Here is a 12,981-nt window from a genome sequence, read left to right on the forward strand (position 1 = left end):
TTTTTTCTTTATAGTAAACGGAAACACCCCGACGAGGGTCACTTGCAACAGTGACCGAAACGTCGGCAGCTTCACATATTGACAATGCGGTCACATACCCAGAACAATTTTATTGACTGTGACAATGGCCACGGAAGCTTACGTTTAGAGGATGACTGAAGTTAGCACCTTGGGTACTTAAACACTGCTAGTCGCTTGGGGGACAAAATTGGTGATTGCTTATACATTTGAAAGATAGTCTCTCACCACGTCTGAGTGAATGAATATCTATCGACGCAAAACAGGTGGTTTACATCTCTGTCGGCCGTTATCGATCGGGCGGAAAACATGATAATCTGCTTGTCGTTTCCGCGAGAATGTAGCGCTGGGAAGTTGTCAGTTCTTTCTGGAGAACTGAGAAGCACTAACCGCTCTTACATGGGCCAACGCGAGAGTTGATGTCAGAAATGGCATAATTGGCAGCTTTGAACTTTTTTCTAATGTTGATGTTTTTCTTTTATTTATTCTATTACACGTATGAATGCATTGTTACGCGGCGGTATGAATTAATAAAATTCAGGTGGTTAAAAACCCAAGTGGAAAGACTGACTGCTGTGTCGCCCGCCGTGGCCGCGTCGTTATATAGCCGCACTGCTGGCTGTGACGTCACTGGTGCTCTCTTCCTCACCATATACGGTAATGTTTTCATCCCGCGTCCGTCGCGTCCATTTTAACATCGCGATAGCCGGGTCCCAGGCTCTGCTGAGCTGCAAACCGCCGTCCTTGTTGATGGTGTTTTCAGAGGTTTTTATTTCAATAGCTTCTTTTATGACGCCATCCCAAAATCCCTTCGTGCTCATAACGACACATGTTTCGTCGAATAGAAGTCTGTGTCCATTTTCTAAGGCGTGTTCTGTCACGGCTGATTTTTCTGGATAGCGTAGGCGTAAACACCTCTCGTGTTCTGCCTGGGGTTGCTCCACAGTGCGTACTGTGGCGCATGTTTCTTGGGTTAGCTGAGCACCCCAAAAAAATCCTGGGAGGGTGCCCGAGGACCAGAGCACCCATGGATTCGGCACCCCTGGTTCAACAAATCTGATATCCTCATTTCCATGGTACAAGCAGACCATAGCTACGGGGGGCCAAGTTCATGGACACTGCTGTGCAGAAACGGGAGTTGGAAGTAGGGTGTACGTGTGTGTGTGTGTGTGTGTGTGTGTGTGTGTGTGTGTGTGTGTGTGTGTACGTGTGTGTGTGTGTGTGTGTGTGTGTGTGTGTGTGTGTGTGTGTGAGAGAGAGAGAGAGAGAGGGAGAGAGAGAGAGAGAGAGAGAGAGAGAGAGAGAGAAAGTAGATCGTGTGAGAGACATCTGGGCGGAATCATGAGTGGAAGAAAGTTGATGTGTCGACAGAAGTGCCGACACAGTGTGATTTGAGGGGACCGCAATGCACGCTATAAACACACGAAGGATGGCGTGAGGTCTGAAACAGGATACGCAATGAATGCTATAAAGAAAAGTACGTAGCTTTTGGAATACTTAACTTTAATCCATCCTTGTTGTATACATCGTTCTTGATGAGACATGCTTTATACGATAAGTATCAATTGCTATGTAAGGCTAATGGCGCCTTGCTAGGTAGTAGCCATGGACTTAGCTGAAGGCTATTCTAACTATCTGCTCGGCAAAGGAGCGAGGCTTCGTCAGTGTAGTCGCTAGCAAAGTCGTCCGTACAACTGGGGCGAGTGATAGTCCGTCTCTCGAGACCTGCCGTGTGGTGGCGCTCGGTCTGCGATCACTAACAGTGGCGACACGCGGGTCCGACATGTACTAATGGACCGCGGCCGATTTAAAGCTACCACCTAGCAAGTGTGGTGGCTGGCGGTGACACCACAAAAGTTATACTGAAGACTAGTCAGTATCGAAAATCAAGCGTCAACTAAAGGGAAGAACTGCAAGTGCAATTAAAACAATAATATTGGTCAAAGAATTAGAGGAAAGGATGAGACTGAGTCTTCCAGTCCAGACTGTAAACCACTCAGGTTCCTTTCAGGCTACGCTGATGCAATAGCTCCATATTTAACAATCATATACAACCGCTCGCTCGACGACAGATCCGTACCCAAAGACCGGAAAGTTGCACCGGCCACATCAATATTCAAGAAAGATAGTAGGAGTAATCTGCTAAATCACAAGCCCATGTCATTAAAATCTATAAGCAGCAGGATTTCGGAATATATATTGCGTTCGAACATTATGAATTATCTGGAAGAAATGGCCTATTGACAGTCAACACGGATCTATAAAACATCGTTCTTGAGAAACACAGACACCTCTCTACTTACACCAAGTGTTGAGCGCTATTGACAAGGGATTTCATATTGATCCCGTATTTCTAGATTTCCAGAAGGCTTTTGACACTGTAACACACAAGCGGACTGTAGTAAAACTGCGCGCTTCTGGAATATCGTCTCAGTTATGCGACTGGATACGTGATTTTCTGTCAGAGAGGTCACAGTTCATAGTGACTGACGGAAAGTAATCGAGTAAAACAGAAGTGACTTTTGGCGTTCCCCAAGGTAGTGTTATAGGTCCTCTGCTGTTCCTCCCGTATAAACGGGAGACATTTTGAGCAGACGTCTTAGGTTGTTTGCAGATGACGCTAACGTTTATCGACTAGTTAAGTCAACAGAAGATCGAAACAAATTACAAAACGATTTAGAAAAGATATCCATATGGTGCTAAAATTGGCAATTGATCGTAAGTAATGAAATATATGGTGTAATCCACATGAATGCTAAAAGGAATCCGTTAAACTTCGGTTGCAAAATAAATCAGTGAAATAAAGGTCGCAAATTCAACCAAATAACTAGGATTTACAGCTACGAACGACTTAAATTGGAAAGAACGCATAGAAAATGTTGTGGGGAAGGCAAACCAAAGACTGCGTTTTATTGGCAGAACACTTAGAAGATATAACAGATCTACTAAAGAGACTCCTACACAACCCTTTTCGTCCTCTTTTGGGGTACAGATGCGCGATCAGGGATACTTACCTTATAGGATTAACTGAGTATATCCAGAAGAGCAGCACGTTTTGTATTATCTCGAAATAGGGGAGTCTGTCACGGACGTGACACAGGATTTCGGGTGGACATCATTAAAACAAAGGCGTTTTTCGTTGCGGCTGAATCTTCTCACGAAATGTCAATCACCAACATTCTCCTCTGAATGTGAAAATATTTTGATGAGGCCGACCTACATAGAGAGAAACGACTGTCATGATAAAATAAGGAAAATCAGAGTTCGCATGCAAAATACACAAAAAGTTTTGCATCACCTCGGTTCCGAAAGTTCCGGAACCGGAACCTATACAGAAAATTGCAGTAGAGATCAACAAGTCATTTCCGCCCTTTCTACTGCTCATGAAAACCATACATTGTATGTTGTATCACCATACAGCGAGACCTTCAGATGTGGTGGACCAGATTGCAGTACACACCGGTACCTCTAATACCCAGTAGCACATCCTATTGCATTGAAACTTCCCTGTACTCGTCGTGGCATACTATCCACAAGTTCATCAAGGCACTGTAGGTCTTCCTTAAGGCGATTCGGTGTAGATCCTTCAGAGTGGTTGGTGGGTCACAGATCACAGAAATGTGTGACCTATAACTGAAACATTAATCTATAACTAACATTGCTTGTGTTACCACTGACAAAGAATCTATGGAACCAGTTAATGTGCCTCTTCAAGCCCACAAAACTGATTAACACCTAATAAGTACGGGTATACGGACGGGTTTTGCTACATCACTGAACACCCTGTAACTAACATCAGTTTCTGACTTTGGATGCCCCTTCACTGCCAGTTTCTCCGTTGCTCTACGTCCACTGTCCATATGACGCCCTAATACGGTTATAGACGCTCTTCCACAAGTCCATTGCTGGACGGATATCATGGACAGCAAATGTATAATCATTTGCATTGACACATGCACCGTCGTAATAATATGTAGCACATCTGACCTCTTCTTCACAGCGCTCAACAATCCAGTTAAGACGGTCAAAATAAAACTCATACCCGAGCCAGCTTTGGATACGAGCACTTGGTGAGTAATCTTTGGCTCGTCTGCCAAAGCTCTTTAATTTTAGTTTACCACATTCCAGAACTTTCAGCCTAGCATTTCATTATTGGCATTGTGGATAAGAATAATATCATTCATGTCTTTACCGAGATATCGTGTTCTCTCCATCGCCGTCCTTTGCGCGGTAGGGGATTCCAAAACATCTGGGCTGATGGATAGACCGAGAATTTATTGTCGGAATCCGCTATAGGTATAGATGATATCCATCTTTGTGTTGAAAGTGGGAATGGTTGACCGGGTGCATGATGTTGATTTGGTGCAGCAATCATGTTCAACGGACTGATAGAGTTACTGAAATCGCCATGGTTCACCGGGCATTCCGATACTGTTGACTTTGTCTGTCCTTCCCTGTGCATGGGACACACTGCGAGCGCATTTCCGTACATCTTTGCAGGTTTATTGAAACCATGTGATTGTACTGAACCCTTCGCGTGGTAGGGCCCAATTAATTGTGAAGCCTCCACCAGGGTGGCAGTTAAAGTGTTTCCTAGCTCTCCATAAAGAGGCTAAAGGACACACAAATCGATTAAAAACGAATCAACAACAATACAAAGCTAAACACCTACGACCACTGCAGACGACCATGGAACATTGCGCCATTAGACCACTAGGCCCGAATTCATCCTGGCCGCAGACATGGAAGTAATATCTGGTATGCCCCAGAGGAGTAGGAGTGCACACCATCACTGTGCGTTTTATATACTAATAATTTAGCTGATCGTACGTCACAATCTCAGGCTCTTCGCAGATGATGCTGTTAGCTATCCAGTAAAACTATAGTAATACAGCCTTAGATCCAGACTAGAAACCACCTGAGTACGAGACGAAGTCGATGTGTTAAACGTTTAAAAGTAAACTGCATTTGAACCAAAATTTGAACTTGAATTTAATTCAAGATTACAAACGCTACAGAAAATTTAAATACTGCCTTAGGTAATTGTAACGATAACCTCGTAAATTTTTATTGTATGTTTCAGGTGCAAATCACTGAAGAGGAACAGTTCCGGCTTTGACATATTACCAAGTCACTATCGGATACCAACACATTCATATCATCTGATAATGTTTAACTCGTAACCTTTAAAGATACTGTTCGTTTGACCTGAGGCTGAAATGTAAAACAAACAAAGGACAAACATATCTTTTCGTCGTAAAATCGTAAAAAATGGAAGACAGAAGATAGTGGTTATAAGCTCTTACCTAAATTTCATTCATATCAGAAAGAGATCAGAGTTCCTTCCGTCATTTGTTTCTAGAAGCTTGTTGCAAAGTCAAATCATCATGTTCCGCTACTACTGCTTTTAACGTGCATACCTTCATTTCAAGAGGGGCGATTTGGGTTGAGTACTGAAGGAAAATACCTGCCGGCGTGTTTAATTCAGGAGACTTAATTCAGTACTTGCCCATAGTTTTAGGTCTAACTGTTGAAAATGGTGGCAACTTCACAATAAATATACTCTTGTTGTTCAGAATCGATCAATGGTGCATTGACATCTCGATTTTGACAATTTTTTGGTTTGTGGGGCGCTCAGTAGCGTGCCAATCTGCACCTGTACAAATTTCAAATGTTTTCACTGTTTAGCCTAGCCATTTTCCCAGATGATAGTAACAACACAACAAACACTCAGTCCCTGGGCGGAGCCGGCCGAAGTGGCCGTGCGGTTAAAGGCGCTGCAGTCTGGAACCGCAAGACCGCTACGGTCGCAGGTTCCAATCCTGCCTCGGGCATGGATGTTTGTGATGTCCTTAGGTTAGTTAGGTTTAACTAGTTCTAAGTTCTAGGGGACTAATGACCTCAGCAGTTGAGTCCCATAGTGCTCACAGCCATTTGAACCATTTGAACCTGGGCGGAGAAAACCCTCGACTCGGTCGGGAATCGAAGCCAGGACCCCGTGAGCCAGAGGTAGCAACGCTAATCACTACACCACGAGCAGCTGACATGTCAGCGCTCCTCGCTCATCTCTATGTCCAGCGCCCTGCCCTCTGCATGTTGTCATTCGCAGCCTCCTTACACGACAACAGAGCAGCATTTTAGGGGGAAAGAATGTGCTGGCGTAAGCTGTCGCCAGCACACCGGTCAGCGAAGAGGTTCCAAGAAGGTCGATAATAGGTGTTGAATCAAGCACGCCTATCAGGGGAAAAGGCCGACGACAGACCCGCAAGCAACGAGCCGCCAACGCCGACGCCGTGTACCAGAGGACCCAGTCAGCCACAGTCAGCTAGCCCAGTCACAGACAGAGTCACTATTCTAGTTGACGTCTGGCAGTTCGTGTCACGGACTACAAGAGTGTAGTGTTTGTAGTGTGACATGTACTTCGCCAGCAGTGAGGCTAACGTTGGCTATTACGGGGGGAGCTTGTGCCACAACTTGCTTAAGGAAGCTTTCTTGTTCTTGTGAATAAAGAGCCCTGTTAATACATGTGTATGATTGTGTTTTAGAAAAAGGACACCGTCCACCAAACAACATCCTCTCCCTAACTTCCCCTGGTACAAGACTCCACAGTGTCAACGACGACCCAAAGTAATAATGAGCGTAAACGGCTTTCTAAAATAACAACAGTTTATTTTCTACTACTTGAATCGAAAATCTGAGTCATTTTATGCCACTGTTAACTTTTCTGTTAACTGATTATGTCAGTTTCGTTCCTTGCCAGGTCTGAGTAACATAAAGCGGCAATTTTTCTAAAATTTGTTTTTTCTGTGGGGCACCACCACCCAAGAAACTTTCACAACTACTAAAATTGGCCAACATCTCGAATTCAGAGTAAGCTAAATGAAAGAAACTGGAGGTTGGCAGAGTGGCAGAGCACTGCATGAGCTGATGAATCCCGGTACCTCCTTCATCACGCCGTCGTCTTCCAAGGGAACAGCTCATTGACACTTGAACTGCGGGCCAATAAAACTGTCTGTTCGAAACTGGTAATGGCGCAGGTCCGTTTCAGTAAACAGAATTATTAACAGTGGCTAGTTATTGTTTTTACTTTCTTGTGAGAATTACCCTGATCAACCAGAACATTATGACCTCTGACCTCCCGTCCACGCGATAGCACTGTTACCTGGTGAGAAATGACTACCAAACAGACGTACACATGGTGCATGTAGAGTCAGTGAGCGTGCTGTCAGTCTGTAGAATGGCAAGGGTGCGCGGTCTATCTTGGTGTGACCGGGTCAGGTTGTGATGGTCCAGAGGCTCGGCACGAGCATTTCTGAAACGGCACGACTTGTCGGGTGTTCGAGGAGTGTTGCGGTGAGTGTCTTCAACATGTGGCGAATCCAAGGTGAAACCACGTCCAGACGTCGGCGGGATTGGGTGGCCGACCCTCATTACAAATGTTGGACGTCGTAAGCTGAGCACACTGATAAAACAGGACAGGCGACAGACTGTGGTGGAACTAACATCAGACTATAATGGTGGGCAAAGTACAGGTGTGTCTAAACACACAGTGCACCGAACACTCCTAACAATGGGCCTCTTCAGCAATCGGACCATGTATGTACCAATGTTAACACCACAACATCAGCAACTATGATTGAAATGGGTGTGTGACCATTGGCACTGGACGTGGGCGCAGTGGCAGAGCGTTGCTTGTCTGATGAATCCCTATACCTTCTTCATCATGCCAATGGGAGGGTGTGATTCCATTATACTTATACTGTGGGACGGAGTCATGCTGGCGGCGTCTCCATTATACTATGCGGAACATTAATGTGGGCATTCATGTTTAGTGGAGCTCGTGTAAGGCACCATGATGGCCAACGAGTATCGTACACTGATTGCATACCCTGTACACCCATTCAAGAAGATCATGTTTCTCGATGGCAGTGGAATTTTTCAACAAGATAATGCTCCATGTCCCAACTGCCCCCCTCCCCCCACTCCCAACTAGTCAGATCTGAACCACATCGGACACATCTGGGATGTGATTGTACGTGACATCAGAGCTTATCGTTCCCCACCCAGGAATTTTCGGGAATTAGGTGACCTGTGTGCGGATGTGTTGCCAACTCACTCCAGCGACGTACCCAGGCCTCATTACCCCTGTTATCCGTGCCAAAGGTGGAAATACCGGCTATTCGATAGGTGTCATAATGTTCTGGCTGATCCGTGTAAACTGTCTCTTTACAAAACGACAATTTCATTATGTTAACTTCCGACGAAAATTTGACCAGGACTGGGTAGCTCAGGATTGAAAGTTCACAGGTTTACTGCCTGAAAACCACTGGATTGTTATATGTCAATTCATGAATTTCAGCAAACTTTGTCTACTTATTGTGGATTTGTTTTCTAAACAATCAAACATCATAAAACCGCCCTGAAAGGCACGGCAGCAATACGGTAGAAACTTGGATAATTTAGCTGCTTTAGAGTACAATGATGCTGCATAGCATCTGAAAACCATTTTATTCAAGTTGACACTGGTCCTGGAAGCCTACGAGCTTATATTATCAATAATCACATTGGAATAAAGTCAACATGGATAATATGTGATCGGTCTAAAACTGCAGAGAAAACTCAATTTGCAGACGAAGATGGCAGACACGCATCGTTTGTAAGAGAGCTCAGCAAAAAATCCTTGATATCACCAGTATCGACATCCTCATGTACTGTTCAAAAGCATTTTTGTTGTAGGCTGAACACCAGATTAAAATGTAAATAAATATATTAAAATTTTAAATGGATCGCAAAACACCAGATATTTGGATCTGGAATAGTTAATTTTAATTATCTGATTGGACTGGGTGTGCGAGAAGAAAGCATTTGAAAGGTGAAAGAACTACTTTCCCGTAAAATTAGAAAAACAATTTGATGATGCGTCCCATTCACTTGCATTTGGATGTAAAGGTTGTTTCTTAAATTAAAATCATTCTGTGATGGTTGCGCATGAGGTAATTCTTGTTTTAATGTGGCCATGGAGATTAATTTAGTATTAATTAAGTTATAGCATTTTTACTTGCACGCGATTGTATGTAGTGAGGTAATTCGATACGCTACATCAACTGCAATTGTAATTACAAGACCTTTGATGTGTAATATAATTAATATGCTTTACGAGCTACACGGATCACCACATGTCAATTGTGGTACATCATTTAGATAAAGGAGACTTCTACAAATAATTAGTGTTATACAGAAAACTGATAAATAGACGTAAAAAACTAGATTCACTGACAATGTACCCACAGAAAAAATATACTGATCCTGAATATATGCTATACGAAACAGACTGGAGAATTACATGCAAAATTAAAATATTACACGAAATAAATTTCCGAAATTGAAACTAAAGTATTAAAGTTATCAAGGTCGTGTACTAAAGACATTCCAGTCTACAGGAGGCCGCGAGTTACCGACCTTTTACAACGTTCAGCATGGACTTCAGCATATAACTTAAATTATGTGATACTTTAGTGTTGTAAAACGCTGACAACTTGTCAAGATCATGTCTACAAATTTCGACATACTCACCATGATAGCAAAGAATATTGGTATTTCACATCAGCAATAAACAGAAAACAATTTTTTAAAATGCAGTAAACATATAAAACAGATTTATAATTTGAGAAAACATACGGAAAATGATCTTGGAATGAATAAACATATAATTTGGCTGATTTATACGATGTGTATAGTTCTTAGCGACGCATTAGTCAAATATTTTGTTGTACATTTCTATATTTCGCTGCGCTGCGCGTGTACTCTATATGTACTGAACAGTTCACTAATTATTGATTTAATAAACGCCATCCTCGGTTTTAGTGCAAAGCACACTTATGATCAGCATTAAGGAAATCTGGCGTTGGTTCACATGCGTAACCAAAACAAACAAAAAGTGCCCAAATATTCTAAACCAGCAAAGACATTTAGACGCTGTGTAAATTATATGGGCATAACGAAATATGCCTTAGCTAAAGTGATGGAACTGATTTTAAAAGTCGAATAAAATGATAGATTGTGTAACCTAAATAGTAATAAGACATATTCTGTATAATGGGCAAGAATTACGTGAGACCGAGCGAGGTGGCGCAGTGGTAAGACACTGGACTCGCATTCGGGAGGACGACGGTTCAATCCCGCGTCCGGCCATCCTGATTTAGGTTTTCCGTGATTTCCCTAAATCACTCCAGGCAAATGCCGGGATGGTTCCTCTGAAAGGGCACGGCCGACTTCCTTCCCCATCCTTCCCCAATCCGATGAGACCGATGACCACGCTGTCTGGTCTCCTTCCCCAAAACCAACCAACCAACCAATTACGTGAGAGATAAACTACTATGTTTTCTGTCTGACTATGAGCGACATAAATATGTGAAATGTACAATATAGTCTTTACGAAGTTATGCCATTCTTATTCAAAGCAGATAAACTTTTAATGTAAACAGAATTAAACAAATGAAATAATCGACGAATGCGTGGCCCAGGAACTTACATTACGTAAGCTTTCGTAGAATTATATATCAATCAACTTTATGATGGTTTACCGTTCGTTTTCGCCAATTAAAAACATTTACCCCATGCTTACTGAATTTTAAACAAAAAAAATTTAGTGACGGTATCTTTCGCGACGGATTTGTTGTATAAACTGTTCTCAGTGCATCTGTCGCTTTAATTCCCGAAGAAAATCCGATCCAATAACCACCACTGTGTTCACCTGGAAAGCCACTGATCATAAGTACGTCGCTTCATAAAATCCACTGCGGTAACGGAGAAAAAAGGAAAGCTACACTTTTTAGACGTCCTAATTGAGCAGAAGTTAGGCTTTCGGCTTGGACACTCTATAAGCTACGTAAACCGATCCACACAGACCGTAATTACCACGGTTACAGTTTGCATCAACCAGCTAAAAGAGAGCATTGCTGAAAACTTTGATACATAGAGGTGGAAGTGTATCGGACGAGAACACTCTCAGCGCCGAAATAAACGACCTAATGTCCGTGTTCAGGTAAAATGGCTGTCTGTCACACGAAATTAAATCAGCTGTCATCCAAGTCTGTCATGCAGCTCAGAAAGTTCAGCGTACGGCCTTCCTTTCGTTCTGAGGAGCAGCATCAAGTAAAATTGGAGGGAATCTTAACCAGATGTGGAATTAAAAGCGTCTTTCAGTTTCTAAGGAAAATAACAGAAAAGTATCGCCGTGTGAAAAATGGTCGTGGGCTAAGGTTTGCAGGTATTTATAATGTGGCAGTAGCTCAGTGAACCGGTCTATTCGAATAGCTTTACAGCGCTGCATCGAACATCAGCAGCACTCCAAGTACAGGAATACAGAAAAATCTGCTGTCGTCGAAAGCAGCAAAACGAACAAGTGCAAAACGTTGTTTCATCAGACACGGTTTCTAGTCCACACTTCAAACTAGAGAACACAGTCCTGAAAGAGGGCGTGGATATTAGGATGTTTGTCAAAAATTGTAATAAAAATGTGGGATTCGCAATGAGAATTGCCGATTTATTTTTTATTGACGTGAAAACTTCTGTTCTCTCGTCTATCAGACTTTTTTGTGTGACGAAATATCGTCAGGTTTGATTCACTAATAACTACGAGACCAATAGTAAGTAAACACTGGTTGCGCCCTGTGACGTACCAGCATAGGCGCGTGCACCTGTTTGCTACGAATTGGCTTCGTGTAAAGCTATAAATCAGTGTAGTGTAGAAACGCGTTTAGTTAGAAAATTGATTCGGGTGCAAGTGAAGAGCTTTTAGCGCTCTGCTAGGGTCCTAAGAGAGAGACTATAAAAATATTCACTGGAATGTAAGTGAAAATCGGTACTAAAATGAAAATTACAAAACACGAGTAGAGAAACGAGGTTGTCTCATACGACTCGTTACTCTGCTACGAATTTTAGAAAACGCATTTCCGAGGGAATGCTCGCATCGAAACGAATCGGAAAAGCCTAAAATGTGCAGTGCTGAGCTAATTGGAGAACGAGAACAGCGTCAGAAAGGAAATGGAAAAACGGCGCAAAGCGATTATATAGCTGGCCCATTAGGCATATAGCGGTGACCGACACTCCATATTTATGATTTATTTTTATCTTTAGCTGTTAAGCCGCACTGCAACTGTCTTTTTAAAAAATGTTGGAAACTGCCAAATTCGTACTCCATCAGGCAGCCGGAAAAATATACAACCCTATTGGAGGTGTAGCGGGCTGCGTGTGCGCAACATGGCAGGCGCGTATCCTTCTTTGACGTCGGGTAGGTTAACAAATAACACAACTCAGTGTGATGGTAATTTGCATAGCGAATTTTAGTTTTGATTGATAGTTTGTCTGGAACAATTGTTGTCACTTACTGTTCACTCAAATTTTCAACTCATTTGATACCCATAGTAATTACCAATTGCATTTTCAGTAGCATAAGTGTTAAGAATCAAGATAAAACTGAAGTAATATTAACTAAACAGACACTTCCTTTCCTTGTTTCACAATTTTATTATTAATCTTACTGCGCAACCTAGGTTTCGGGTTATAAGCCCATTTTCAAGTACATTATTGATTCCCAAAGATGATAATGCACTGAAAAACATGATGACAAGCAAAGATAATTATCTCAACTTCTTAAGGTATCGATCCAAAGCTTAATGTAAAATTACATCAATGACCATATTTAACAAATTACATACATAATTACACAATTCAGCAATCACACTAACATGACTGGACTAAAGTTATACATCAGCCAAGAAGTTTTTGGTAATGGTGGACCTCGGCCCAAAGTTTTGCTTAAAAAGTCCGTGTCTGATGCATAACTTAAGACTGGTCGTGTTAGTGTAATTGCTGAATTGTATAACTAGGTATGTAATTTGTTAAAAATGGTCATTGACGTAATTTTACATTATACTGTGAAACGATACCTTAAGAAGTTGA

The 12,981-nt window shown here is 42.3% G+C and overlaps 1 pseudogene; it reads right to left on the reverse strand.

Annotated features, from left to right (window-relative positions):
• Window positions 1-3,861: 3,861 nt before the first annotated feature.
• On the reverse strand, window positions 3,862-4,510 carry LOC124606546 (annotated as a pseudogene).
• Window positions 4,511-12,981: the final 8,471 nt, after the last annotated feature.

The sequence above is a fragment of the Schistocerca americana genome, chromosome 3 (assembly GCF_021461395.2).
Source record: "Schistocerca americana isolate TAMUIC-IGC-003095 chromosome 3, iqSchAmer2.1, whole genome shotgun sequence".
In the NCBI taxonomy this organism is placed as follows: Eukaryota; Metazoa; Arthropoda; class Insecta; order Orthoptera; family Acrididae; genus Schistocerca; species Schistocerca americana.